This window comes from Lampris incognitus, chromosome 2 (genome assembly GCF_029633865.1).
Source record: "Lampris incognitus isolate fLamInc1 chromosome 2, fLamInc1.hap2, whole genome shotgun sequence".
In the NCBI taxonomy this organism is placed as follows: domain Eukaryota; kingdom Metazoa; phylum Chordata; class Actinopteri; order Lampriformes; family Lampridae; genus Lampris; species Lampris incognitus.
Genome location: NC_079212.1, coordinates 64,575,561 through 64,601,328, shown reverse-complemented (window position 1 = coordinate 64,601,328; position 25,768 = coordinate 64,575,561). Strand labels below are relative to the sequence as shown.

General features: G+C 45.8%; 1 protein-coding gene across 1 annotated transcript in view; it reads left to right on the top strand.

Moving 5' to 3' along the window:
- Positions 1–8,145: 8,145 nt before the first annotated feature.
- Positions 8,146–25,768, top strand: part of LOC130107007 (sodium-coupled neutral amino acid transporter 3-like) — a 187,628-nt gene continuing 170,005 nt past the window's right edge. The window contains exon 1 of the mRNA XM_056273391.1: positions 8,146–8,292. The gene's annotated coding sequence lies outside the window, so the exon portion shown is untranslated. The remainder of the gene's footprint in view (positions 8,293–25,768) is intronic.

Sequence of the window (25,768 nt, the reverse complement as noted above, 5' to 3'; positions counted from 1 at the left end):
TTCTCTTTTCTCCAGTGCATACCTCCACCTCTCCAGGCTCTCCTCAACCTGCACCTTACTCCCACTACAGATCACAATGTCATCCACAAACATAATAGTCCACGGAGACTCCTGCCTGATCCCGTCTGTCAACCTGTCTATTACCATTGCAAACAAGAAAGAGCTCAGAGCTGATCCTTGATGTAATCCCACCTCCACCTTGAACCCATCTGTCATTCCTACCGCACACCTCACCGCTGTCACACTACCGTCGTAGAGATCCTGCACCACTCTTAAATAGTACTTCTCGGCCACTCCTGACTTCCTCATACAATACCACACCTCCTCTATCGGCACCCTGTGGTATGCTTTCTCTAAATCCACAGACACAATGTAACTCCTTCTGGCCTTCTCTATACATCTCCAACATTCTCAAAGCAAAGATCACATCTGTGGTGCTCTTTCCTGGCATGAAACCATACTGCTGCTCGCTGATCACCACCTCTCCTCTTAACCTAGCTTGTATTACTCTTTCCCATATCTTCATGCTGTGGCTGATCAACGTTATACCTCTGTAGTTGCTACAGTTCTGCACATCGCCCTTATTTTTGAAAACCAGTACACTTCTCCACTCCTCAGGCATCCTCCCACTTTCCAAAATTGTGTTAAAAAATCTACTCAACAAAAAAAACAAACAAATAAACAAACAAAAAAACTCCACTGCCATCTCTCTGTTATGCTCACGCACCAGAACCCGACCCGTGTGGAGAAACCCAAGGCAGACAGACACAGGATGACAGTTAGTAATGCAAAAGGCGGTTTTATTGGGGGAGGGGAATAACATAGCATCTTCTTCATAGCTGCCCTCACCTCCTCCTTGCTAATCCACTGCACTTCCTGATTCACTATCCCCACGTCATCCAACCTTCTCTTCTCTCTCTAATTTTCTTCATTCATCAGCCCCTCAAAGTACTCCTTTCACCTTCTCAACACACTCTCCTCCCTTATCAGCACATTTTATCCTTCATCACCCTAACCTGCTGCACATCCTCTCCAGCTTGGTCCCTCTGTCTAGTTAATCGGTACAAGTCCTTTTCTCGTTCCTTAGTGTCCAACCTCTCATACAACTCACCATATGCCTTTCCTTTGCGTTCGCCACCTCTCTCTTTGCCTTTGCCGCATCTCTTTGTACTCCTGTCTACTTTATTCAGCTTTCTGACTATCCTACTTCTTCTTCTCCAAACTCTTCCTCTTCCTGTACCTCCTCATTCCACCACCAGGTATAATTTTCTTCCTTAGTGTGTCCAGATGACACACCATGAACCTTCCTAGATGTCTCCCTCATTATTTCTGCAATAGTTACCCAGACATGCGGCAACTCCTCACCCAGTGCCTACCTTAACTCCTCCCTGAGCTCCACACAACAGTCTTCCTTCTTTGCAGAAATTTGAATCAGGCACCCAAATTCCATCTGTGACTGAAAAGCCAGTAAAGAGCCAGGGTAAGATCTTCACCAGCAATCTGTAGGACACAGCGGCACACCAGGTAACCATTGATGGCCCCAACGCTTGACTCTCCTCAGTGGACAAGTCAAGGCTTCCTGAAAAATTAAAGGCCGACATACATCAACATGGAATACTGCCTCGACTCCTCTGGCCGCTGTTAATCTATAAAGTCCCAATCACCATCGTGGAGGGCTTTGAAAGGATGATCAGCCAGTTGCTGCGCAGGTGGCTGGACCTGCCACAGAGCCTAAGCAGAATCACCCTTTATGGGCATAACACCAAGCTACAGTTTCCTCACAGCAGTCTGGCAGAGGAGTTCAAGGTCACCCAAGCCAGAGAAAACCTGCTCTACCAAGATTCCACAAACACCAAGGTCTCCTCTGCAGGTATCGAGGTCAGAACAGGAAGGAAGTGGCATGCACATGAGGCAGTTGAGCGGGATGAGGCAGGACAACATCCTGATGCGCACTTTGGCAACTGATTGGGCCAGGCTCGGGAGCAACTCAATACCTTGCTACAGTAAAGCCCGAGGAAAGGAAAGGTGAACGCTGATCCAGGAGGAGATATGCGCAGAGGTTGAGGAAGCTCGCTACAGCAGAATGGTGCGTATGTGCAAGCAGGGGGCCTGGATGAAGTGTGAGCATATAACTGGCCGAAAGAGCACCTGGACAGAACTCTGGAAGGTGGAATCACACCGATTAAAGCTTTTGGTCCAGTCAGTGTATGATGTTCTCCCAAGCACTTCCAACCTTTTCAACTGGGGCCTGGTGGACTCACCTGCTTACCAACTCTGTCAGAAAAGGGAATCCTAGGAGCAGATCCTGAGCTGCTGTCCACAGGCCTTGGAAAAGAGGGGCAGTATCATTGGCGCTATATGACCAAGTTCTGCGGGCAGTAGCAGACACCATGTGCACTGGGATCAGCATCACAAGCAGCAACACCCAACAAAATGCACCATCGCCTTCGTTTGAGCAGGGGAGAAGCCCCAGCCAAAGGCCTAGGATGGGCTGCTCACAACAACAAGGCACTGGCAGTTCCTGGTCAACCTAGGGAGACAACTGAGGTTCTCGGACACCATCACAGCTACCACACTCAGGCCAGACATGGTCCTGATGTCCGTGGCAACCAAGCAAGTGGTTTTGCTAGAGCTAACTGTCCCCTGGGGAGATCAAATTGAGGAGGCGCAAGAACAGAAGAGAGCCAGGTATGCAGATCTGGTAGCTGAGTGTCGGAGACATTGATGGAACGCCCACTGTGAGCTGATTGGAGTGGCTGCAGGGGATTTGCAAGCCAGTATCTACACTGGGTCCTTGGACTCTTGGGGAATTGTGGGCTGCAAAGAAGAAGAGCCATTAGGAACATCTTGGAAGATGTGGAAAAGGCTTCCCGTTGGCTCTGGGTGAAGAGGGGTGACACATGGCGTAATGCACTACCTGGACACAAGTCGGGGCTTGATCATCTCCAGCTGGGTCGCTCGGGCGAGAGTGTCTGATGTTAAGACCCAAAACACCTGATGATCCTGGGTTCATAACTGCGATGTGTCCAGGTTGCACTCCATGATGTATCAAAGAACTAGCACCTCCACATGTCACCTGGATCCAATTCCCACAACCCTAGTTAAAACATGCCTGCTCTTACCATCTCCCTGATAACCTCCATCATCAACTTCTCTCTGTCCACTGGTACAGTTCCCCCTTCACTGAAGGTTGTCATAATCAGACCAACTCTGAAAAAACCTGGTTAGATTCTAATGACCAAAACAACTACCAGGCTATTTCCAGTTTACCATTCATCTCACAAATTCTTGAGAGGGTAATTGCATCTCAACTCTAGGTCTACCTTGATAACAATAATCTCTTTGAACAATTCCAATCTGGCTTTCGCCCCAAACATAGCACAGAAACAGCCCTGGTTAAGATCACCAATGACCTCTTTCATGCAGCTGACTCCGGTCTACTCTCTATCCTCATCCTCCTTGACCTCATCACAGCCTTTCATACTAGTATATCTCATCAGCTCCTCATGGATCGTCTGGCTAGCATCGGAGTTGGGGGCACTGTGTATCAGTGTTTTGTTTCCTACCTTAGAGACAGAACACATTTTGTACAGATTTAGGATTACTCATCAGAAAGTTTGATAGTTCCTGAGGGACTCCATCAGTTTTGGGGCCACTCCTGTTTATTATTTACCTCATTCCTCTTCGCAACATCTTCTGGCATTCTGTTATCCATTTACAATGTTAGGCTGATGATACACAGCTTTATGTGTCCACTAAGCCCACCTCCACGCTCCCCTTCAGTTACCTCACTGCTTGTCTCCATGGTATACAGATATGGATGACTAACAATTATCTGAAATTCAACAGTAGTAAAACTGAGCTATTCCTAATTGGCACTAAATCTACACTCTCAAAAACTAATATTTACTCACTCCCCATTGCTGGAGCCATCATACCTGTCCCCCCACAGGCTAAGAGCCTTGGTGTTATCTTCGATAGTCCCTTTCTTTTTCCAGTCATTTAAACAATGTCTCTGGGATTGTCTTTTCCCATCTGCAAAACATCTCCAGACCACGATTTAACACTCCAGATTTAACACAACAGTCCATGGAAGTCTTAGTCAATGCTTTGGTCACATCATGCATTGACTACTGCAATGCAATCCTGGCAGTTATCCCCAACAATCTTACTCACCGACCTCAACTCATCCAGAATTCTGCAGCATGGATTATTACACGTTCAAAGTCCACGGACCATGTCTCTCCCCTGCTGATTCAATTACACTGGCTTCCTGTGTCACAGCGGATTAACTTTACAATTTTATTAAAATTCAAAGCTCTTCATAATCTATCACCTGCTTATCTTGCAGACCTCCTCTAGACGTACACTCCATGTTGTTCCCTGCGTGCTTCACCAGCAGGTCTATTGGCACTACCAGCCGTCAACCTCAGCACAATGGGTGACAGGGCTTTCTCCTATGCTGCACCCAAACTCTGGAACTCCATTCCCCGTCACATTCGCTTACAGGACTCCATTACAGAATTCAAAACTGCTCTTAAAACCCACCTTTTTAAACTAGCATACTCACTTTAACAGTATTAACTGCATCATTTTCGTCTTGTTTTAACTCCTACTGATGTATGCTCTATTGCTTATTGTGTGTTTTATTGTTGATTGCGCTGGTGTTTTTTACTGCTTTGCTTTATTGTAGTTGAAGTAAGGTGACCTCGGGTGTCATGAAAGACGCATTTAAATAAAATGTAGTGTAACATGCATGGATAAGCAGACACGTTGGCCTTTGGCTAAAGGGTAGGACCCTTTAGTCGAGCGGTCAGATTGGTGCCAGAAGTGAGATGGACTTTTCTATCAGCAAACGTTGGCCGAAGGGCATAACCGAAAGTTGGCCGGTGGCTGTATGAAAATCATTGCTCTCGAAGAGGAGATCAGAGGTCTGCTCTCTCTGCCAGATGGGATCAGCGCAGTGCAGCCTCATGAAGGGGGAGACCTGTGCCCACCCCTGAGTGCGGTAGATGCGCTGGGTACTGTCCGAGGGGCGGAGTCCCGAGGAAAAGGAAAATTTCTTCTCTTTCAGAGCAAGCCCAATGAAGAGCCCCTGCCCCGTCCTGCCCCGACCGTGTGACGAAAGACAGCCAGCCATTCAAGCCATGGGGAAGCCACCAGAAGCAAGCTGGACATGATTCGTGAAGAGAGAGCCACCAGCGGCGGCCATCAGAAGCAAGTTGGGCACGATCGGAGAGTGTGCCACCAGGGGGAAACACCAGCAGCAAGCTGGACACGATCTACAGAGAGGGAGCTTCAACCCAAGTTACTCACTGTCCCATCTGCCACTACTGGAGAGTTGCACACACCCTGTAGATGTGGTTCCTGTACAAGATTCACTAACTCTACTGACCCATGGCAACAAACAAGAGGACATGAGGCCATCCTGCTCCAGTCCCCTCCCTGCCTTTCACGTTCCAACCCCTGGCCAATCCCAAACACTTCTTCGGTGAAGCTGGGGCGCTACAACAGGAGCTCCAGCTGGGAGGGATTCCTTGCTCAGTTCAACCTGATTGCTAGGGTGATGAGATGGACAGAAAACCAGCAAGTAGTCAACCTAGCAGCAGCCCTGGAGGGAGAAGCAAGGCAGGCACTCCTAGACCTGGCAGCTGGAGAGATATCACTGGGGGCGCTAACCACTGTCCTGGGTCACCAGTTTGGCAACACCCAATCACTGATCAGCCTCCGGGATCAACTCCATTCAAGACAGAGACATGGCCAGGAGAAGTCGGGTACCCTAGTGGCTGACATTCAACGCCTGGAGAGCCGTGCGTATCCTGATACGCCCCCATCTGCCATCCAATGCTTGGCCCTTGACTTCTTCCTACGTGCTCTACAGCCACCTCACCTCAGGCAACAGGTGCGGCTTGCCAAGCCACTGACCATTGAAGAGGCGCTGCATAGGGCAGAGGAGGTGGAGGCCATCATGGCAGAAAAAGGAGCGGCCTCAACACTGCACCATCATGTGCGGGCACTACAGGAAAGCGAGGAGGAGCCACGCACATCCATCCTGGCAGTACGAGGAGCAGAGCCATTTCTGTGCTGGGGCTGCGGGAAACCAGGGCCCCAAAGACAGGAGTGTCAGAAGACAAAAAGATGCTTCTACCAACGAGTACGGAGGCCTGTCGCCCAAGTAGCCGCCACTTCTGAACTGAGAAACGACCAAGGGTCGGCCTAGAGGGGGACTGGCCAGCCCATACAACCTCCCCCCTGAGTAACAGTCCCAGGGTCATTGGACGGATTGGCGCTGGCTTCAGCCTCCATGTCTCCTGTCAGCTGAATGGCAACACCTGTATTGCCCTGGTCGACATCGGGCTTGGTGGGACAGTTACATGTCAGTGTGCTAGAATGGAGGGGAGAAGTACATTGACCCTTAAGATGGAAGAAATGGAAGTACAGCAATCATTTTGGCTAGCAAACACACGAGAGGGCTGTATCCTTGGATTGGACTCTTTGAGAGCCATTGGTGCGGTGGTACGGGCGGCCGGACCACAGCTGGAGGTGGGCAACCAAGTGCTGAATGCCATTACTGTACACAGCAATCCGGGGGGCAATGCAGGTGGACCACGACTCTTGTGCTTGGCTTCAGGGCCATGGGAAGGTACATCACCAGAAACGGCCTCTGCACTGGAAGAACTGTCCCAAAAGTGCATGGAGGGGTTGAGCCAAGAAGAGGGGGAGCAGGTACGAAACCTGCTGATAGAGAACAGACACCTCTTTGCTTAGTGTAACGTGCATGGATAAAGTAGACATGTTGGCTAAAGGGTTGGACCCTTTAGTCGAGCGGTCAGCGATGTCTCCCGCAGTGCGAGAGATATGGGTTCGCGTCCCAGCTGTGACAGTTCCTGTGGTTGCCTCCCGAATTCCCTACACTGGTGTCGGAAGTGGGATGGCGAGACCGTCTCTCCCACTTATTGTGCCATAGATAGAAAACTTGTTTTGATATGGATGTGCTCAGAAGAATACAAACTGTAGGTCCGGGGACATTCTTAGATGGTTGATGCACATCTGTAAGTCATAAGATGGACGAGAAAAATAAAAAAATATTGCAAAACACAATGATATGGCTTTTTTTAAACTTTACTCATGTAGTCCAAATACTGTGAATACAGACATTTGCCAACTCGGTAATTTGTTTTTCAAATGTTGGAGTGGTTCCTGAATTATTAATTTATTTTATGATATATTTCAGCGGTTTGTTGTTCTTTTTTTTTAGATTTACTATTTTGATTTTTGAAGCGTAAAACTGCTTGTTGAGATGTAATTGCCAATTCTCAGCCTCTTTAGATCAAATATGCTATCCGCAATAAAAAAAATCAACTTCATGAATCTAATTTTTCTATTTGATAATTGGCCAACTCCTTAGAGCCAAAAGGTTTATGCTCAAACAAAACGAGTCTTAATGGTCTTTAATTTAAATATGACCATAAGTTCAATGGCTCTTCCCTGATGCAGTTGTATAGTTATTATGTAGTAATGATGAATTTGTATGAACAAAAGAACTGGAAAAAAAAAGAATTGATTTACTGACAAAAACCTGCACAAGTCTATGTTGTGTTACTGAGCTCGGGTTCCCTACAGCCATGTTCCTATATTCAAACCATACACCAAAATAGCCATGGGAGTGCCCCCATCCTGCACCATCTGTTGTTCCTTCCTTTGGTCCGCAGCAACAGTTTACTGGTTAAACAGTTTTAGGGACAGGTTTATATAGTCCTCCTTCTGTGGTGATTTTCCAAATGTGTTCTTAGAGTAGGCAGCCGTGTGAGTTATATCACAGACAAGACTTTTATGCTACACTGGGTTGATCACACAACCTTCTGTATTTCCACTGGTTTAGATTCAGTTGTGAACATGGGAAGTGCAGTGGGTTCGGCGTGGCTACGTGAGCCATACGGTACAGTGATTTCCCCACAGTGCTGTGTTGTCAGAAAGTTGCTCTGAGCCATGTTCTGTTTTTCCTTTACTTTTAGGTGTGCGCAGTGATCCTGCATGTGACATCACGTGAAACTTGAGACCATCATTTTGAGTGGCCCTCCCTTTCCCCTGCCTCCTCACATGTGTTCCCTTCCCTAACCCCTGCCTGCACAGCACAGGAGCAGACTCTCCCTAACCCCACTCAGCTGCAGACCCAGGCCACTTCCACCGCTCGAGCTGGACAAGTCAAGGCCAAGAACGCCGCGCTTCTTGCAGGACTTCCCACCAGAGTCGACCCTGCTGCAGAAAGTCAGAGTGTGTGCGCTTCAGAAGGTGAGTGAAGCAGTTTTTTCTGTACGTGTGTGTGCTTTCCTGGTATGTGGCTTTCCAATGGAGGAGCTCTTGTCAGAGAACAGGCAGTACCTGAGTGACCTAATAATGCCTGGTCACAGCATCAAACTCACATTTTGTAAAAACGCATAAACTATATGATAAAAACATTGTTTGTATTTTATAAACAAGGTTTTGGTTGTAATATTGGCTGTAATCATTGTGATGACATTGCAGTGTGCAACACACGGAAAGGCAGTTTAAAGTACAGAAATCTAAAAGTTATGTGTATGTTGTGGTAAAGCAGAACCCTGGTAGGTCCTGAGTGTACTGCAGAAGTCCAGATAAGCGGCTAACGGTCACTACACATGTAAAGACGGCTCAATAAACCACGTGGAAAAGCGACAGAATTACATAACTTGTAACGCTATATATCTCATGCTTGGAAAATGGGCCAGGGACAGTTAGAAGACCACTGCATGCTCCTTTTTTCCCTCTTTGGGCTGTACATTTGCCCCCTACTCTCCCATAATATAATATAATATGATATAATATAGCATAAGCTATATTATATATATATAGATATATATAATACAATATAACATAGCACAAACTATATATATATATTTCGCGTTTTTCTGAAACCGTCAATGGTGTTGAGTGCTCCACTAATGAGGAGCGGAATATATCCTATGTGTGTGTATAAGGGGAAAACACATTAGCAGCTGATGAGTGCAAGACGCACGAAACAGGCCTGTACTGCTATGCATTAAAATCTTTTTTCCTGTATCCTGTATGGAGCTTATATATATATATATATATATATATATATATATATATATATATATATATATATATATATATATATATATATATATATATATATATAGCATAAGCTCCATTCTACACAGGACATATTCATACAACTGTTTTATACTGAGAAATAAAGACATATTTTCGGCTTACTACGGTTATGGGTTTTGGCTTATTTGCTATCAGATGCAGTGAGTCTGTTCAACCCATGTGAGGACAATTATTGTAATCAAGTTATTTTCCATGTACTTTCTTTCCAACCTTTTAAAAAATGTCAGCAGCAAATAATGGAGGCTGACTTGTCAAGTTTGGCTTTTCTCTTCTAAGGTGTTGAGGCCTGCAGAATCAAATCAAACGTGACCTGTGAATGGGTTTTAAACTAGTCTGTCCTTCTGTCCTTCGGCTGTAACATCACAGTTCCTTTTTGGACCCATCGGGTTGGAGCCCAGATTGCCAAGAAAATAAGCTAACAGCTGGTACATAACAAAACATTAATGAAAACCAATATGAATATTTACTTGAAAGTTCCAGGGCGAAGCTTCGGTTTGCCCAGTGAGTCTACGCATACGTCACATCAGCATCATAAACACAAGCATCTGTTGTGAAGGCTGTTTAGAAAGCAGACCTGCACCAGGCTAACAGCACCAGGCTAACCGCACCAGGCTAACAGCACCAGGCTAACAGCACCAGGCTAACCGCACCAGGCTAACAGCACCAGGCTAACAGCACCAGGCTAACCGCACCAGGCGAAACAGCACCAGGCTAACAGCACCAGGCTAACCACACCAGGCTAACAGCACCAGGCTAACAGCACCAGGCTAACCACACCAGGCTAACAGCACCAGGCTAACAGCACCAGGCTAACCGCACCAGGCTAACAGCACCAGGCTAACCACACCAGGCTAACAGCACCAGGCTAACCGCACCAGGCGAAACAGCACCAGGCTAACAGCACCAGGCTAACCACACCAGGCTAACAGCACCAGGCTAACCACACCAGGCTAACAGCACCAGGCTAACCACACCAGGCTAACAGCAGCAGGCTAACAGCAGCAGGCTAACCACACCAGGCTAACAGCAGCAGGCTAACAGCACCAGGCTAACAGCACCAGGCTAACCGCACCAGGCTAACTGCAGCAGGCTAACAGCAGCAGGCTAACAGCACCAGGCTAACCACACCAGGCTAACAGCTCCAGGCTAACAGCACCAAGCACCAGGCTAACTGCAGCAGGATGGGGATGTTTATGTGGCGCTGCCATTCAGAGCGTGTAAGGTCATCAAAGTTGTAGAATTTTTTTGCTTAATTGAACTTAAGATATGCTCTTGAGAACAGTGTGTTTTGGCACTCTACATGTTGTCTTATGTCCATCTGCTACTCAAAATAAGTGAAAAAAAGGATTAACTCCAGTTGGGCTGACTGCTCTTTGTGGGGTTCATAAAAAAATCAAACGAGGAGATATAGTACCGTGAAGTAGTATTTGCCCCCTTCCTGGGCAAATACTACTTCCGGGGTCTCACCCAGTGCTGGTGTGGGAAGATGGCGGCGCGAATTCACATTTGCGGCGGCCTCACCCAGCACCGTCCATGCAGTGTCTTTGTCTACGTCTGCGTCTACTTTCTGTCTTCGTTGATGGCTTGGAGAGCAAGGCAGGCTAAGCTAACTGCTAGCCCATGCAGACTAGCGGTTCCGATAACACCAACGGCGGCCTGGCGGCGGCCTCACCTGGCACTGACTGTGGTACTTTTGATGTCGTCGTGAGCAGTGCGGAGAGGTGTGTCGAGGGTGTCTGGCTGGGAGAGCTTGGTCTGCCTCGTCCGGTGGGCCCGGAGACCACGGCCCCTACCTGGAGCTGCACCTGAGGAAGAAGTGCCGGGGGCGGTCTGACGGGACGCGGAAGCGGGGCAGGCTAGGCTAACTGCTAGCCCATGCAGACCTGCAGTTCCGACAATCATCCTGGCTGGCGTTCGTTCCCTTGGACAGTGATTTTTGGTTGTGTGTTAGTGTGGGTATGTGTGTTAGTAGGGGTATGTGTGTTACTTTGGATGTGTGTTACTTTGGGTGTGTGTTAGTGTGGGTATGTGTGTTAGTGTGGGTGTGTGTGTTAATGTGGGTGTGTGTGTTAGTGTGGATATGTGTGTTAGTGTGGATATGTGTGTTAGTGTGCGTATGTGTGTTAGTGTGCATATGTGTGTTATTTTGGGTGTGTGTTAGTGTGGGTATGTGTGTAGTTTGGGTGTGTGTGTTACTTTGGGTGTGTGTTAGTGTGGGTATGTGTGATAGTGTGGGTGTGGGTGTTAATGTGGGTGTGTGTGTTAGTGTGGGTGTGTGTGTTAATGTGGGTGTGTGTGTTAGTGTGGATATGTGTGTTAGTCTGGGTATGTATGTTAGTGTGGGTGTGGGTGTTAGTGTGGATATCTGTGTTAGTGTGGGTGTGTGTGTTAGTCTGGGTATGTGTGTTAGTGTGGATATGTGTGTTAGTGTGGATATGTGTGTTAGTCTAGGTATGTGTGTTAGTGTGGATATGTGTGTTAGTGTGGATATGTGTGTTAGTCTGGGTATGTGTGTTAGTGTAGATATGTGTGTTAGTGTGGGTATGTGTGTTAGTTTGGCTGTGTATTAGTGTGGGTATGTGTGTTAGTGTGGGAATGTGTGTTAGTTTGGGTGCGTGTGTTACTTTGGGTGTGTGTAAGTGTGGGTATGTGTGTTAGTGTGGATGTGTGTGTTAATGTGGGTGTGTGTGTTAGTGTGCATATGTGTGTTATTTTGGGTGTGTGTTAGTGTGGGTATGTGTGTAGTTTGGGTGTGTGTGTTACTTTGGGTGTGTGTTAGTGTGGGTATGTGTGTTAGTGTGGGTGTTAGTGTGGGTGTGTGTGTGGATATGTGTGTTAGTGTGGGTGTGGGTGTTAGTGTGGATATCTGTGTTAGTGTGGGTGTGTGTGTGTTAGTGTGGGTGGGTGTGTTAGTGTGGGTATGTGTGTTAGTGTGGATATTCGTGTTAGTGTGGGTATGTGTGTTAGTGTGGATATGTGTGTTAGTGTGGATATGTGTGTTAGTCTGGGTATGTGTGTTAGTGTGGGGCTGGGTGTTAGTGTGGATATCTGTGTTAGTGTGGGTGTGTGTGTTATGCTCGCGCACCAGAACCTGACCCGTGTGGCGAAACCCAAGACAGACAGACACGAGATAACTTCCAAAGCTGCAAAGGGAGGTTTTATTGTGTGAGGGAAATGTATGGTGAAAAAAGGCGTTCGGTTAGTGGGATGTGTGAGTAAACTATGTGTGGTGTCCCGTGGTTTGCGTGTATAACTGTGTGAGTGTTTTTAGCCAATGTGTGGTGCGATATGTAAATGACCAGGAGGTGTTGAAAAAATGTGCGTGCACCTGGCGAGAAAGTCCAGTCCGTGATCCAAGGGGGGTTGTCCGAGAAAGTCCAGGTCCGAGATCCGGGAAGTTGAGTCCGAAAGGAGGGGTCCAGATAGAGGGACAAGGGGGGAGATCGCAGGAGAGGTCCGGGGAGAAACGTGAAGGTCGCTGGGGACGAGGGAGACGCGGGGAGACGTGGAAATCGCGGAGGGAGAGTCTTGGGAGGAAACAGAGACACGAAGATAAGACACTGGGGAATAAACAGAATGCAAGGAACGCTGGAGGGCTTGTCAGAACTTTACCGCAGGGTTCAGTACGTCGAAGCACTGAGAGACATTCTGGGAGGCTTCTTGTAGAGGGCTGCCTGATTGCCACAGGTGTGCCTGATGGATGATGGCAAACACCTGGTGCAGTGCAGCGCTCTTCTCAGAGCGCGAGCCGAGCGCTCGGATGTTTCCGGCACGTCCGAGCTGGGGGAGTGGCTTGAACGTGCCGGGGAGGCAGCTCGGGGCAGTGTAACCACAACAGTGTGTGTGTTAATGTGGGTGTGTGTGTGTTAATGTGGGTGTGTGTGTTAGTGTGGATATGTGTGTTAGTGTGGGTGTATGTGTTAGTCTGGGTATGTGTGTTAGTGTGGGTGGGTGTGTTAGTGTGGGTATGTGTGTTAGTGTGGATATGCGTGTTAGTGTGGGTATGTGTGTTAGTGTGGATATGTGTGTTAGTGTGGATATGTGTGTTAGTGTGGGTGTGGGTGTTAGTGTGGATATGTGTGTTAGTCTGGGTACGTGTGTTAGTGTGGATATGTGTGTTAGTGTGGATATGTGTGTTAGTCTGGGTATGTGTGTGAGTATGGGTGTGTGTGTTAGTGTCGATATGTGTGTTAGACTGGGTATGTGTGTTAGTATGGGTGTGTGTGTTAGTGTGGATATGTGTGTTAGTGTAGATATGTGTGTTAGTGTGGGTGTGTGTTAGTTTGGGTGTGTGTGTGTGTTAGTGTGGATATGTGTGTTAGTGTGGGAATGTGTGTTAGTCTGGGTGTGTGTGTAAGTGTGGGTATATGTGTTAGTGTGGGTGTGTGTGTGTTAGTTTTGGTGTGTATGTGTTAGTGTGGTTTTGTGTGTTAGTGTGGGAATGTGTGTTAGTTTGGGTGTGTGTGTTACTTTGGGTGTGTTTGTTACATTGGGTGTGTTTAAGTGTGGGTATGGGCGTTAGTGTGGACATGTGTGTTAATGTGGGAGTGTGTGTTAGTGTGGATATGTGTGTTAGTCTGGGTGTGTGTCTAAGTGCGGGTATGTGTGTTAGTGTGGGTGTGTGTGTTAGTTTGGGTGTGTGTGTGTTAGTGTGGTTATGTGTGTTAGTGTGGGAATGTGTGTTAGTTTGGGTATGTGTGTTTTAGTGTGGGTGTGGGTGTTAATGTGGGTGTGTGTGTTAGTGTGGGTGTGGGTGTTAATGTGGGTGTGTGTGTTAGTGTGGGTGTGTGTGTTAGTGTTGATATGTGTGTTAGTCTGGGTATGTGTTTTAGTATGGGTGTGTGTGTTAGTGTGGATATGTGTGTTAGTGTAGATATGTGTGTTAGTGTGGGTGTGTGTTCGTTTGTGTGTGTGTGTGTGTGTGTCAGTGTGGATATGTGTGTTAGTGTGGGAATGTGTGTTAGTCTGGGTGTGTGTGTAAGTGCGGGTATATGTGTTAGTGTGGGTGTGTGTGTTAGTTTGGGTGTGTGTGTGTGTTAGTGTGGTTATGTGTGTTTGTGTGGGAATGTGTGTTAGTTTGGGTGTGTGTTACTTTGGGTGTGTGTAAGTTTGGGTATGTGTGTTAATGTGGGTGTGTGTGTTAGTGTGCATATGTGTGTTATTTTGGGTGTGTGTTAGTGTGGGTATGTGTGTAGTTTGGTGTGTGTGTTACTTTGGGTGTGTGTTAGTGTGGGTATGTGTGTTAGTGTGGGTGTGGGTGTTAATGTGGGTGTGTGTGTTAGTGTGGGTGTGTGTGTTAATGTGGGTGTGTGTGTTAGTGTGGATATGTGTGTTAGTGTGGATATGTGTGTTAGTCTGGGTATGTTTGTTAGTGTAGATATGTGTGTTAGTGTGGGTATGTGTGTTAGTGTGGGTGGGTGTGTTAGTGTGGGTATGTGTGTTAGTGTGGATATGTGTGTTAGTGTGGGTATGTGTGTTAGTGTGGATATGTGTGTTAGTGTGGATATGTGTGTTAGTGTGCGTGTGTGTGTTATTGTGGATATGTGTGTTAGTCTGGGTATGTGTGTTACTTTGGGTGTGTGTGTTAGTGTGGATATGTGTGTTAGTGTGCGTGTGTGTGTTAGTGTGGATATGTGTGTAAGTGTGGATATGTGTTAGTCTGGGTATGTGTGTTAGTGTAGATATGTGTGTTAGTGTGGGTGTGTGTGTTACTGTGGGTATATGTGTTAGTTTGGGTGTGTGTGTGTTAGTGTGGGTATGTGTGTTACTGTGGGAATGTGTGTTAGTTTGGGTGTGTGTGTTACTTTGGGTGTGTTTAAGTGTGGGTATGTGTGTTAGTGTGGATATGTGTGTTGATGTGGGTGTGTGTGTTAGTGTGCATATGTGTGTTATTTTGGGTTTGTGGTAGTGTGGGTATGTGTGTAGTTTGGGTGTGTGTGTTACTTTGGGTGTATGTTAGTGTGGGTATGTGTGTTAGTGTGGGTGTGGGTGTTAGTGTGGGTGTTAGTGTGGGTGTGTGTGTTAATGTGGGTGTGTGTGTTAGTGTGGATATGTGTGTTAGTCTGGGTATGTGTGTTAGTGTGGGGCTGGGTGTTAGTGTGGATATCTGTGTTAGTGTGGGTGTGTGTGTGTTAATGTGGGTGTGTGTGTGTTAATGTGGGTGTGTGTGTTAGTGTGCATATGTGTGTTATTTTGGGTGTGTGTTAGTGTGGGTATGTGTGTAGTTTGGTGTGTGTGTTACTTTGGGTGTGTGTTAGTGTGGGTATGTGTGTTAGTGTGGGTGTGGGTGTTAATGTGGGTGTGTGTGTTAGTGTGGGTGTGTGTGTTAATGTGGGTGTGTGTGTTAGTGTGGATATGTGTGTTAGTGTGGATATGTGTGTTAGTCTGGGTATGTTTGTTAGTGTAGATATGTGTGTTAGTGTGGGTATGTGTGTTAGTGTGGGTGGGTGTGTTAGTGTGGGTATGTGTGTTAGTGTGGATATGCGTGTTAGTGTGGGTATGTGTGTTAGTGTGGATATGTGTGTTAGTGTGGATATGTGTGTTAGTGTGCGTGTGTGTGTTATTGTGGATATGTGTGTTAGTCTGGGTATGTGTGTTACTTTGGGTGTGTGTGTTAGTGTGGATATGTGTGTTAGTGTGCGTGTGTGTGTTAGTGTGGATATGTGTGTAAGTGTGGATATGTGTTAGTCTGGGTATGTGTGTTAGTGTAGATATGTGTGTTAGTGTGGGTGTGTGTGTTACTGTGGGTATATGTGTTAGTTTGGGTGTGTGTGTGTTAGTGTGGGTATGTGTGTTACTGTGGGAATGTGTGTTAGTTTGGGTGTGTGTGTTACTTTGGGTGTGTTTAAGTGTGGGTATGTGTGTTAGTGTGGATATGTGTGTTGATGTGGGTGTGTGTGTTAGTGTGCATATGTGTGTTATTTTGGGTTTGTGGTAGTGTGGGTATGTGTGTAGTTTGGGTGTGTGTGTTACTTTGGGTGTATGTTAGTGTGGGTATGTGTGTTAGTGTGGGTGTGTGTGTTAGTGTGGGTGTTAGTGTGGGTGTGTGTGTTAATGTGGGTGTGTGTGTTAGTGTGGATATGTGTGTTAGTCTGGGTATGTGTGTTAGTGTGGGGCTGGGTGTTAGTGTGGATATCTGTGTTAGTGTGGGTGTGTGTGTGTTAATGTGGGTGTGTGTGTGTTAATGTGGGTGTGTGTGTTAGTGTGGATATGTGTGTTAGTGTGGATATGTGTGTTAGTCTGGGTATGTTTGTTAGTGTAGATATGTGTGTTAGTGTGGGTATGTGTGTTAGTGTGGGTGGGTGTGTTAGTGTGGGTATGTGTGTTAGTGTGGGTATATGTGTTAGTTTGGGTGTGTGTGTGTTAGTGTGGGTATGTGTGTTACTGTGGGAATGTGTGTTAGTTTGGGTGTGTGTGTTACTTTGGGTGTGTTTAAGTGTGGGTATGTGTGTTAGTGTGGATATGTGTGTTGATGTGGGTGTGTGTGTTAGTGTGCATTTGTGTGTTATTTTGGGTTTGTGGTAGTGTGGGTATGTGTGTAGTTTGGGTGTGTGTGTTACTTTGGGTGTATGTTAGTGTGGGTATGTGTGTTAGTGTGGGTGTGGGTGTTAGTGTGGGTGTTAGTGTGGGTGTGTGTGTTAATGTGGGTGTGTGTGTTAGTGTGGATATGTGTGTTAGTCTGGGTATGTGTGTTAGTGTGGGGCTGGGTGTTAGTGTGGATATCTGTGTTAGTGTGGGTGTGTGTGTGTTAATGTGGGTGTGTGTGTGTTAATGTGGGTGTGTGTGTTAGTGTGGATATGTGTGTTAGTGTGGGTGTGTGTGTTAGTCTGGGTATGTGTGTTAGTGTGGGTGGGTGTGTTAGTGTGGGTATGTGTGTTAGTGTGGATATGTGTGTTAGTGTGGGTATGTGTGTTAGTGTGGGTGTGGGTGTTAGTGTGGATATGTGTGTTAGTCTGGGTACGTGTGTTAGTGTGGATATGTGTGTTAGTGTGGATATGTGTGTTAGTCTGTGTATGTGTGTTAGTATGGGTGTGTGTGTTAGTGTCGATATGTGTGTTAGACTGGGTATGTGTGTTAGTGTGGGTGTGTGTGTTAGTGTGGATATGTGTGTTAGTCTGGGTATGTGTGTTAGTATGGGTGTGTGTGTTAGTGTGGATATGTGTGTTAGTGTAGATATGTGTGTTAGTGTGGGTGTGTGTTAGTTTGGGTGTGTGTGTGTGTGTTAGTGTGGATATGTGTGTTAGTGTGGGAATGTGTGTTAGTCTGGGTGTGTGTGTAAGTGTGGGTATATGTGTTAGTGTGTGTGTGTGTGTGTTAGTTTGGGTGTGTATGTGTTAGTGTGGTTATGTGTGTTAGTGTGGGAATGTGTGTTAGTTTGGGTGTGTGTGTTACTTTGGGTGTGTTTGTTACTTTGGGTGTGTTTAAGTGTGGGTATGGGTGTTAGTGTGGACATGTGTGTTAATGTGAGAGTGTGTGTTAGTGTGGATATGTGGTTTGTCTGAGTGTGTGTCTAAGTGCGGGTATGTGTGTTAGTGTGGGTGTGTGTGTTAGTTTGGGTGTGTGTGTGTTAGTGTGGTTATGTGTGTTAGTGTGGGAATGTGTGTTAGTTTGGGTATGTGTGTTTTAGTGTGGGTGTGGGTGTTAATGTGGGTGTGTGTGTTAGTGTGGGTGTGTGTGTTAATGTGGGTGTGTGTGTTAGTGTGGGTGTGTGTGTTAGTGTGGATATGTGTGTTAGTCTGGGTATGTGTTTTAGTATGGGTGTGTGTGTTAGTGTGGATATGTGTGTTAGTGTAGATATGTGTGTTAGTGTGGGTGTGTGTTCGTTTGTGTGTGTGTGTGTGTGTCAGTGTGGATATGTGTGTTAGTGTGGGAATGTGTGTTAGTCTGGGTGTCTGTGTAAGTGTGGGTATATGTGTTAGTGTGGGTGTGTGTGTTAGTTTGGGTGTGTGTGTGTGTTAGTGTGGTTATGTGTGTTCGTGTGGGAATGTGTGTTAGTTTGGGTGTGTGTTACTTTGGGTGTGTTTGTTACTTTGGGTGTGTGTAAGTGTAGGTATGGGTGTTAGTGTGGACATGTGTGTTAATGTGGGTGTGTGTGTTAGTGTGGATATGTGTGTTAGTCTGGGTGTGTGTGTAAGTGCGGGTATGTGTGTTACGGTGGGTGTGTGTGTTAGTTTGGGTGTGTGTGTGTTAGTGTGGTTATGTGTGTTAGTGTGGGAATGTGTGTTAGTTTGGGTGTGTGTGTTACTTTGGGTGTGTGTGTTACTTTGGGTGTGTGTAAGTGTGGACATGTGTGTTAATGTGGGTGTGTGTGTTAGTGTGCATATGTGTGTTATTTTGGGTGTGTGTGTAAGTGTGGGTTTGTGTGTTAGTGTGGGTGTGTGTGTTAGTTTGGGTGTGTGTGTGTTAGTGTGGTTATGTGTGTTAGTGTGGGAATGTGTATAAGTGTGGGTATGTGTGTTAATGTGGGTGTGTGTGTTAGTGTGGGTGTGTGTGTTAGTGTTGATATGTGTGTTAGTCTGGGTATGTGTTTTAGTATGGGTGTGTGTGTTAGTGTGGATATGTGTGTTAGTGTAGATATGTGTGTTAGTGTGGGTGTGTGTTCGTTTGTGTGCGTGTGTGTGTGTCAGTGTGGATATGTGTGTTAGTGTGGGAATGTGTGTTAGTCTGGGTGTGTGTGTAAGTGCGGGTATATGTGTTAGTGTGGGTGTGTGTGTTAGTTTGGGATGTGTGTGTGTGTTAGTGTGGTTATGTGTGTTTGTGTGGGAATGTGTGTTAGTTTGGTTGTGTGTTACTTTGGGTGTGTGTAAGTTTGGGTATGTGTGTTAATGTGGGTGTGTGTGTTAGTGTGCATATGTGTGTTATTTTGGGTGTGTGTTAGTGTGGGTGTGTGTGTAGTTTGGTGTGTGTGTTACTTTGGGTGTGTGTTAGTGTGGGTATGTGTGTTAGTGTGGGTGTGGGTGTTAATGTGGGTGTGTGTGTTAGTGTGGGTGTGTGTGTTAATGTGGGTGTGTGTGTTAGTGTGGATATGTGTGTTAGTGTGGATATGTGTGTTAGTCTGGGTATGTTTGTTAGTGTAGATATGTGTGTTAGTGTGGGTATGTGTGTTAGTGTGGGTGGGTGTGTTAGTGTGGGTATGTGTGTTAGTGTGGATATGCGTGTTAGTGTGGGTGTGTGTGTTAGTGTGCATATGTGTGTTATTTTGGGTGTGTGTTAGTGTGGGTATGTGTGTAGTTTGGTGTGTGTGTTACTTTGGGTGTGTGTTAGTGTGGGTATGTGTGTTAGTGTGGGTGTGGGTGTAAATGTGGGTGTGTGTGTTAGTGTGGGTGTGTGTGTTAATGTGGGTGTGTGTGTTAGTGTGGATATGTGTGTTAGTGTGGATATGTGTGTTAGTCTGGGTATGTTTGTTAGTGTAGATATGTGTGTTAGTGTGGGTATGTGTGTTAGTGTGGGTGTGTGTGTTAGTGTGGGTATGTGTGTTAGTGTGGGTATATGTGTTAGTTTGGGTGTGTGTGTGTTAGTGTGGGTATGTGTGTTACTGTGGGAATGTGTGTTAGTTTGGGTGTGTGTGTTACTTTGGGTGTGTTTAAGTGTGGGTATGTGTGTTAGTGTGGATATGTGTGTTGATGTGGGTGTGTGTGTTAGTGTGCATATGTGTGTTATTTTGGGTTTGTGGTAGTGTGGGTATGTGTGTAGTTTGGGTGTGTGTGTTACTTTGGGTGTATGTTAGTGTGGGTATGTGTGTTAGTGTGGGTGTGGGTGTTAGTGTGGGTGATAGTGTGGGTGTGTGTGTTAATGTGGGTGTTTGTGTTAGTGTGGATATGTGTGTTAGTCTGGGTATGTGTGTTAGTGTGGGGCTTGGTGTTAGTGTGGATATCTGTGTTAGTGTGGGTGTGTGTGTGTTAATGTGGGTGTGTGTGTTAATGTGGGTGTGTGTGTTAGTGTGGATATGTGTGTTAGTGTGGGTGTGTGTGTTAGTCTGGGTATGTGTGTTAGTGTGGGTGGGTGTGTTAGTGTGGGTATGTGTGTTAGTGTGGATATGTGTGTTAGTGTGGGTATGTGTGTTAGTGTGGGTGTGGGTGTTAGTGTGGATATGTGTGTTAGTCTGGGTACGTGTGTTAGTGTGGATATGTGTGTTAGTGTGGATATGTGTGTTAGTCTGGGTATGTGTGTTAGTATGGGTGTGTGTGTTAGTGTCGATATGTGTGTTAGACTGGGTATGTGTGTTAGTGTGGGTGTGTGTGTTAGTGTGGATATGTGTGTTAGTCTGGGTATGTGTGTTAGTATGGGTGTGTGTGTTAGTGTGGATATGTGTGTTAGTGTAGATATGTGTGTTAGTGTGGGTGTGTGTTAGTTTGGGTGTGTGTGTCTGTGTTAGTGTGGATATGTGTGTTAGTGTGGGAATGTGTGTTAGTCTGGGTGTGTGTGTAAGTGTGGGTATATGTGTTAGTGTGTGTGTGTGTGTGTTAGTTTGGGTGTGTATGTGTTAGTGTGGTTATGTGTGTTAGTGTGGGAATGTGTGTTAGTTTGGGTGTGTGTGTTACTTTGGGTGTGTTTGTTACTTTGGGTGTGTTTAAGTGTGGGTATGGGTGTTAGTGTGGACATGTGTGTTAATGTGGGAGTGTGTGTTAGTGTGGATATGTGTGTTAGTCTGAGTGTGTGTCTAAGTGCGGGTATGTGTGTTAGTGTGGGTGTGTGTGTTAGTTTGGGCGTGTGTGTGTTAGTGTGGTTATGTGTGTTAGTGTGGGAATGTGTGTTAGTTTGGGTATGTGTGTTTTAGTGTGGGTGTGGGTGTTAATGTGGGTGTGTGTGTTAGTGTGGGTGTGTGTGTTAATGTGGGTGTGTGTGTTAGTGTGGGTGTGTGTGTTAGTGTGGATATGTGTGTTAGTCTGGGTATGTGTTTTAGTATGGGTGTGTGTGTTAGTGTGGATATGTGTGTTAGTGTAGATATGTGTGTTAGTGTGGGTGTGTGTTCGTTTGTGTGTGTGTGTGTGTGTCAGTGTGGATATGTGTGTTAGTGTGGGAATGTGTGTTAGTCTGGGTGTCTGTGTAAGTGTGGGTATATGTGTTAGTGTGGGTGTGTGTGTTAGTTTGGGTGTGTGTGTGTGTTAGTGTGGTTATGTGTGTTCGTGTGGGAATGTGTGTTAGTTTGGGTGTGTGTTACTTTGGGTGTGTTTGTTACTTTGGGTGTGTGTAAGTGTAGGTATGGGTGTTAGTGTGGACATGTGTGTTAATGTGGGTGTGTGTGTTAGTGTGGATATGTGTGTTAGTCTGGGTGTGTGTGTAAGTGCGGGTATGTGTGTTAGTGTGGGTGTGTGTTAGTTTGGGTGTGTGTGTGTTAGTGTGGTTATGTGTGTTAGTGTGGGAATGTGTGTTAGTTTGGGTGTGTGTGTTACTTTGGGTGTGTGTGTTACTTTGGGTGTGTGTAAGTGTGGACATGTGTGTTAATGTGGGTGTGTGTGTTAGTGTGCATATGTGTGTTATTTTGGGTGTGTGTGTAAGTGTGGGTTTGTGTGTTAGTGTGGGTGTGTGTGTTAGTTTGGGTGTGTGTGTGTTAGTGTGGTTATGTGTGTTAGTGTGGGAATGTGTATAAGTGTGGGTATGTGTGTTAATGTGGGTATGTGTGTTAGTGTGGGTGTGTGTGTTAGTGTTGATATGTGTGTTAGTCTGGGTATGTGTTTTAGTATGGGTGTGTGTGTTAGTGTGGATATGTGTGTTAGTGTAGATATGTGTGTTAGTGTGGGTGTGTGTTCGTTTGTGTGCGTGTGTGTGTGTCAGTGTGGATATGTGTGTTAGTGTGGGAATGTGTGTAGTTTGGTGTGTGTGTTACTTTGGGTGTGTGTTAGTGTGGGTATGTGTGTTAGTGTGGGTGTGGGTGTTAATGTGGGTGTGTGTGTTAGTGTGGGTGTGTGTGTTAATGTGGGTGTGTGTGTTAGTGTGGATATGTGTGTTAGTGTGGATATGTGTGTTAGTCTGGGTATGTTTGTTAGTGTAGATATGTGTGTTAGTGTGGGTATGTGTGTTAGTGTGGGTGGGTGTGTTAGTGTGGGTATGTGTGTTAGTGTGGATATGCGTGTTAGTGTGGGTATGTGTGTTAGTGTTTATATGTGTGTTAGTGTGGATATGTGTGTTAGTGTGCGTGTGTGTGTTATTGTGGATATGTGTGTTAGTCTGGGTATGTGTGTTACTTTGGGTGTGTGTGTTAGTGTGGATATGTGTGTTAGTGTGCGTGTGTGTGTTAGTGTGGATATGTGTGTAAGTGTGGATATGTGTTAGTCTGGGTATGTGTGTTAGTGTAGATATGTGTGTTAGTGTGGGTGTGTGTGTTACTGTGGGTATATGTGTTAGTTTGGGTGTGTGTGTGTTAGTGTGGGTATGTGTGTTACTGTGGGAATGTGTGTTAGTTTGGGTGTGTGTGTTACTTTGGGTGTGTTTAAGTGTGGGTATGTGTGTTAGTGTGGATATGTGTGTTGATGTGGGTGTGTGTGTTAGTGTGCATATGTGTGTTATTTTGGGTTTGTGGTAGTGTGGGTATGTGTGTAGTTTGGGTGTGTGTTACTTTGGGTGTATGTTAGTGTGGGTATGTGTGTTAGTGTGGGTGTTAGTGTGGGTGTTAGTGTGGGTGTGTGTGTTAATGTGGGTGTGTGTGTTAGTGTTGATATGTGTGTTAGTCTGGGTATGTGTGTTAGTGTGGGGCTGGGTGTTAGTGTGGATATGTGTGTTAGTGTGGGAATGTGTGTTAGTCTGGGTGTGTGTGTAAGTGTGGGTATATGTGTTAGTGTGTGTGTGTGTGTGTGTGTGTTAGTTTGGGTGTGTATGTGTTAGTGTGGTTATGTGTGTTAGTGTGGGAATGTGTGTTAGTTTGGGTGTGTGTGTTACTTTGGGTGTGTTTGTTACTTTGGGTGTGTTTAAGTGTGGGTATGGGTGTTAGTGTGGACATGTGTGTTAATGTGGGAGTGTGTGTTAGTGTGGATATGTGTGTTAGTCTGAGTGTGTGTCTAAGTGCGGGTATGTGTGTTAGTGTGGGTGTGTGTGTTAGTTTGGGCGTGTGTGTGTTAGTGTGGGTGTGTGTGTTAGTGTGCATATGTGTGTTATTTTGGGTGTGTGTTAGTGTGGGTGTGTGTGTAGTTTGGTGTGTGTGTTACTTTGGGTGTGTGTTAGTGTGGGTATGTGTGTTAGTGTGGGTGTGGGTGTTAATGTGGGTGTGTGTGTTAGTGTGGGTGTGTGTGTTAATGTGGGTGTGTGTGTTAGTGTGGATATGTGTGTTAGTGTGGATATGTGTGTTAGTCTGGGTATGTTTGTTAGTGTAGATATGTGTGTTAGTGTGGGTATGTGTGTTAGTGTGGGTGGGTGTGTTAGTGTGGGTATGTGTGTTAGTGTGGATATGCGTGTTAGTGTGGGTGTGTGTGTTAGTGTGCATATGTGTGTTATTTTGGGTGTGTGTTAGTGTGGGTATGTGTGTAGTTTGGTGTGTGTGTTACTTTGGGTGTGTGTTAGTGTGGGTATGTGTGTTAGTGTGGGTGTGGGTGTAAATGTGGGTGTGTGTGTTAGTGTGGGTGTGTGTGTTAATGTGGGTGTGTGTGTTAGTGTGGATATGTGTGTTAGTGTGGATATGTGTGTTAGTCTGGGTATGTTTCTTAGTGTAGATATGTGTGTTAGTGTGGGTATGTGTGTTAGTGTGGGTGTGTGTGTTAGTGTGGGTATGTGTGTTAGTGTGGGTATATGTGTTAGTTTGGGTGTGTGTGTGTTAGTGTGGGTATGTGTGTTACTGTGGGAATGTGTGTTAGTTTGGGTGTGTGTGTTACTTTGGGTGTGTTTAAGTGTGGGTATGTGTGTTAGTGTGGATATGTGTGTTGATGTGGGTGTGTGTGTTAGTGTGCATATGTGTGTTATTTTGGGTTTGTGGTAGTGTGGGTATGTGTGTAGTTTGGGTGTGTGTGTTACTTTGGGTGTATGTTAGTGTGGGTATGTGTGTTAGTGTGGGTGTGGGTGTTAGTGTGGGTGATAGTGTGGGTGTGTGTGTTAATGTGGGTGTTTGTGTTAGTGTGGATATGTGTGTTAGTCTGGGTATGTGTGTTAGTGTGGGGCTTGGTGTTAGTGTGGATATCTGTGTTAGTGTGGGTGTGTGTGTGTTAATGTGGGTGTGTGTGTTAATGTGGGTGTGTGTGTTAGTGTGGATATGTGTGTTAGTGTGGGTGTGTGTGTTAGTCTGGGTATGTGTGTTAGTGTGGGTGGGTGTGTTAGTGTGGGTATGTGTGTTAGTGTGGATATGTGTGTTAGTGTGGGTATGTGTGTTAGTGTGGGTGTGGGTGTTAGTGTGGATATGTGTGTTAGTCTGGGTACGTGTGTTAGTGTGGATATGTGTGTTAGTGTGGATATGTGTGTTAGTCTGGGTATGTGTGTTAGTATGGGTGTGTGTGTTAGTGTCGATATGTGTGTTAGACTGGGTATGTGTGTTAGTGTGGGTGTGTGTGTTAGTGTGGATATGTGTGTTAGTCTGGGTATGTGTGTTAGTATGGGTGTGTGTGTTAGTGTGGATATGTGTGTTAGTGTAGATATGTGTGTTAGTGTGGGTGTGTGTTAGTTTGGGTGTGTGTGTCTGTGTTAGTGTGGATATGTGTGTTAGTGTGGGAATGTGTGTTAGTCTGGGTGTGTGTGTAAGTGTGGGTATATGTGTTAGTGTGTGTGTGTGTGTGTTAGTTTGGGTGTGTATGTGTTAGTGTGGTTATGTGTGTTAGTGTGGGAATGTGTGTTAGTTTGGGTGTGTGTGTTACTTTGGGTGTGTTTGTTACTTTGGGTGTGTTTAAGTGTGGGTATGGGTGTTAGTGTGGACATGTGTGTTAATGTGGGAGTGTGTGTTAGTGTGGATATGTGTGTTAGTCTGAGTGTGTGTCTAAGTGCGGGTATGTGTGTTAGTGTGGGTGTGTGTGTTAGTTTGGGCGTGTGTGTGTTAGTGTGGTTATGTGTGTTAGTGTGGGAATGTGTGTTAGTTTGGGTATGTGTGTTTTAGTGTGGGTGTGGGTGTTAATGTGGGTGTGTGTGTTAGTGTGGGTGTGTGTGTTAATGTGGGTGTGTGTGTTAGTGTGGGTGTGTGTGTTAGTGTGGATATGTGTGTTAGTCTGGGTATGTGTTTTAGTATGGGTGTGTGTGTTAGTGTGGATATGTGTGTTAGTGTAGATATGTGTGTTAGTGTGGGTGTGTGTTCGTTTGTGTGTGTGTGTGTGTGTCAGTGTGGATATGTGTGTTAGTGTGGGAATGTGTGTTAGTCTGGGTGTCTGTGTAAGTGTGGGTATATGTGTTAGTGTGGGTGTGTGTGTTAGTTTGGGTGTGTGTGTGTGTTAGTGTGGTTATGTGTGTTCGTGTGGGAATGTGTGTTAGTTTGGGTGTGTGTTACTTTGGGTGTGTTTGTTACTTTGGGTGTGTGTAAGTGTAGGTATGGGTGTTAGTGTGGACATGTGTGTTAATGTGGGTGTGTGTGTTAGTGTGGATATGTGTGTTAGTCTGGGTGTGTGTGTAAGTGCGGGTATGTGTGTTAGTGTGGGTGTGTGTTAGTTTGGGTGTGTGTGTGTTAGTGTGGTTATGTGTGTTAGTGTGGGAATGTGTGTTAGTTTGGGTGTGT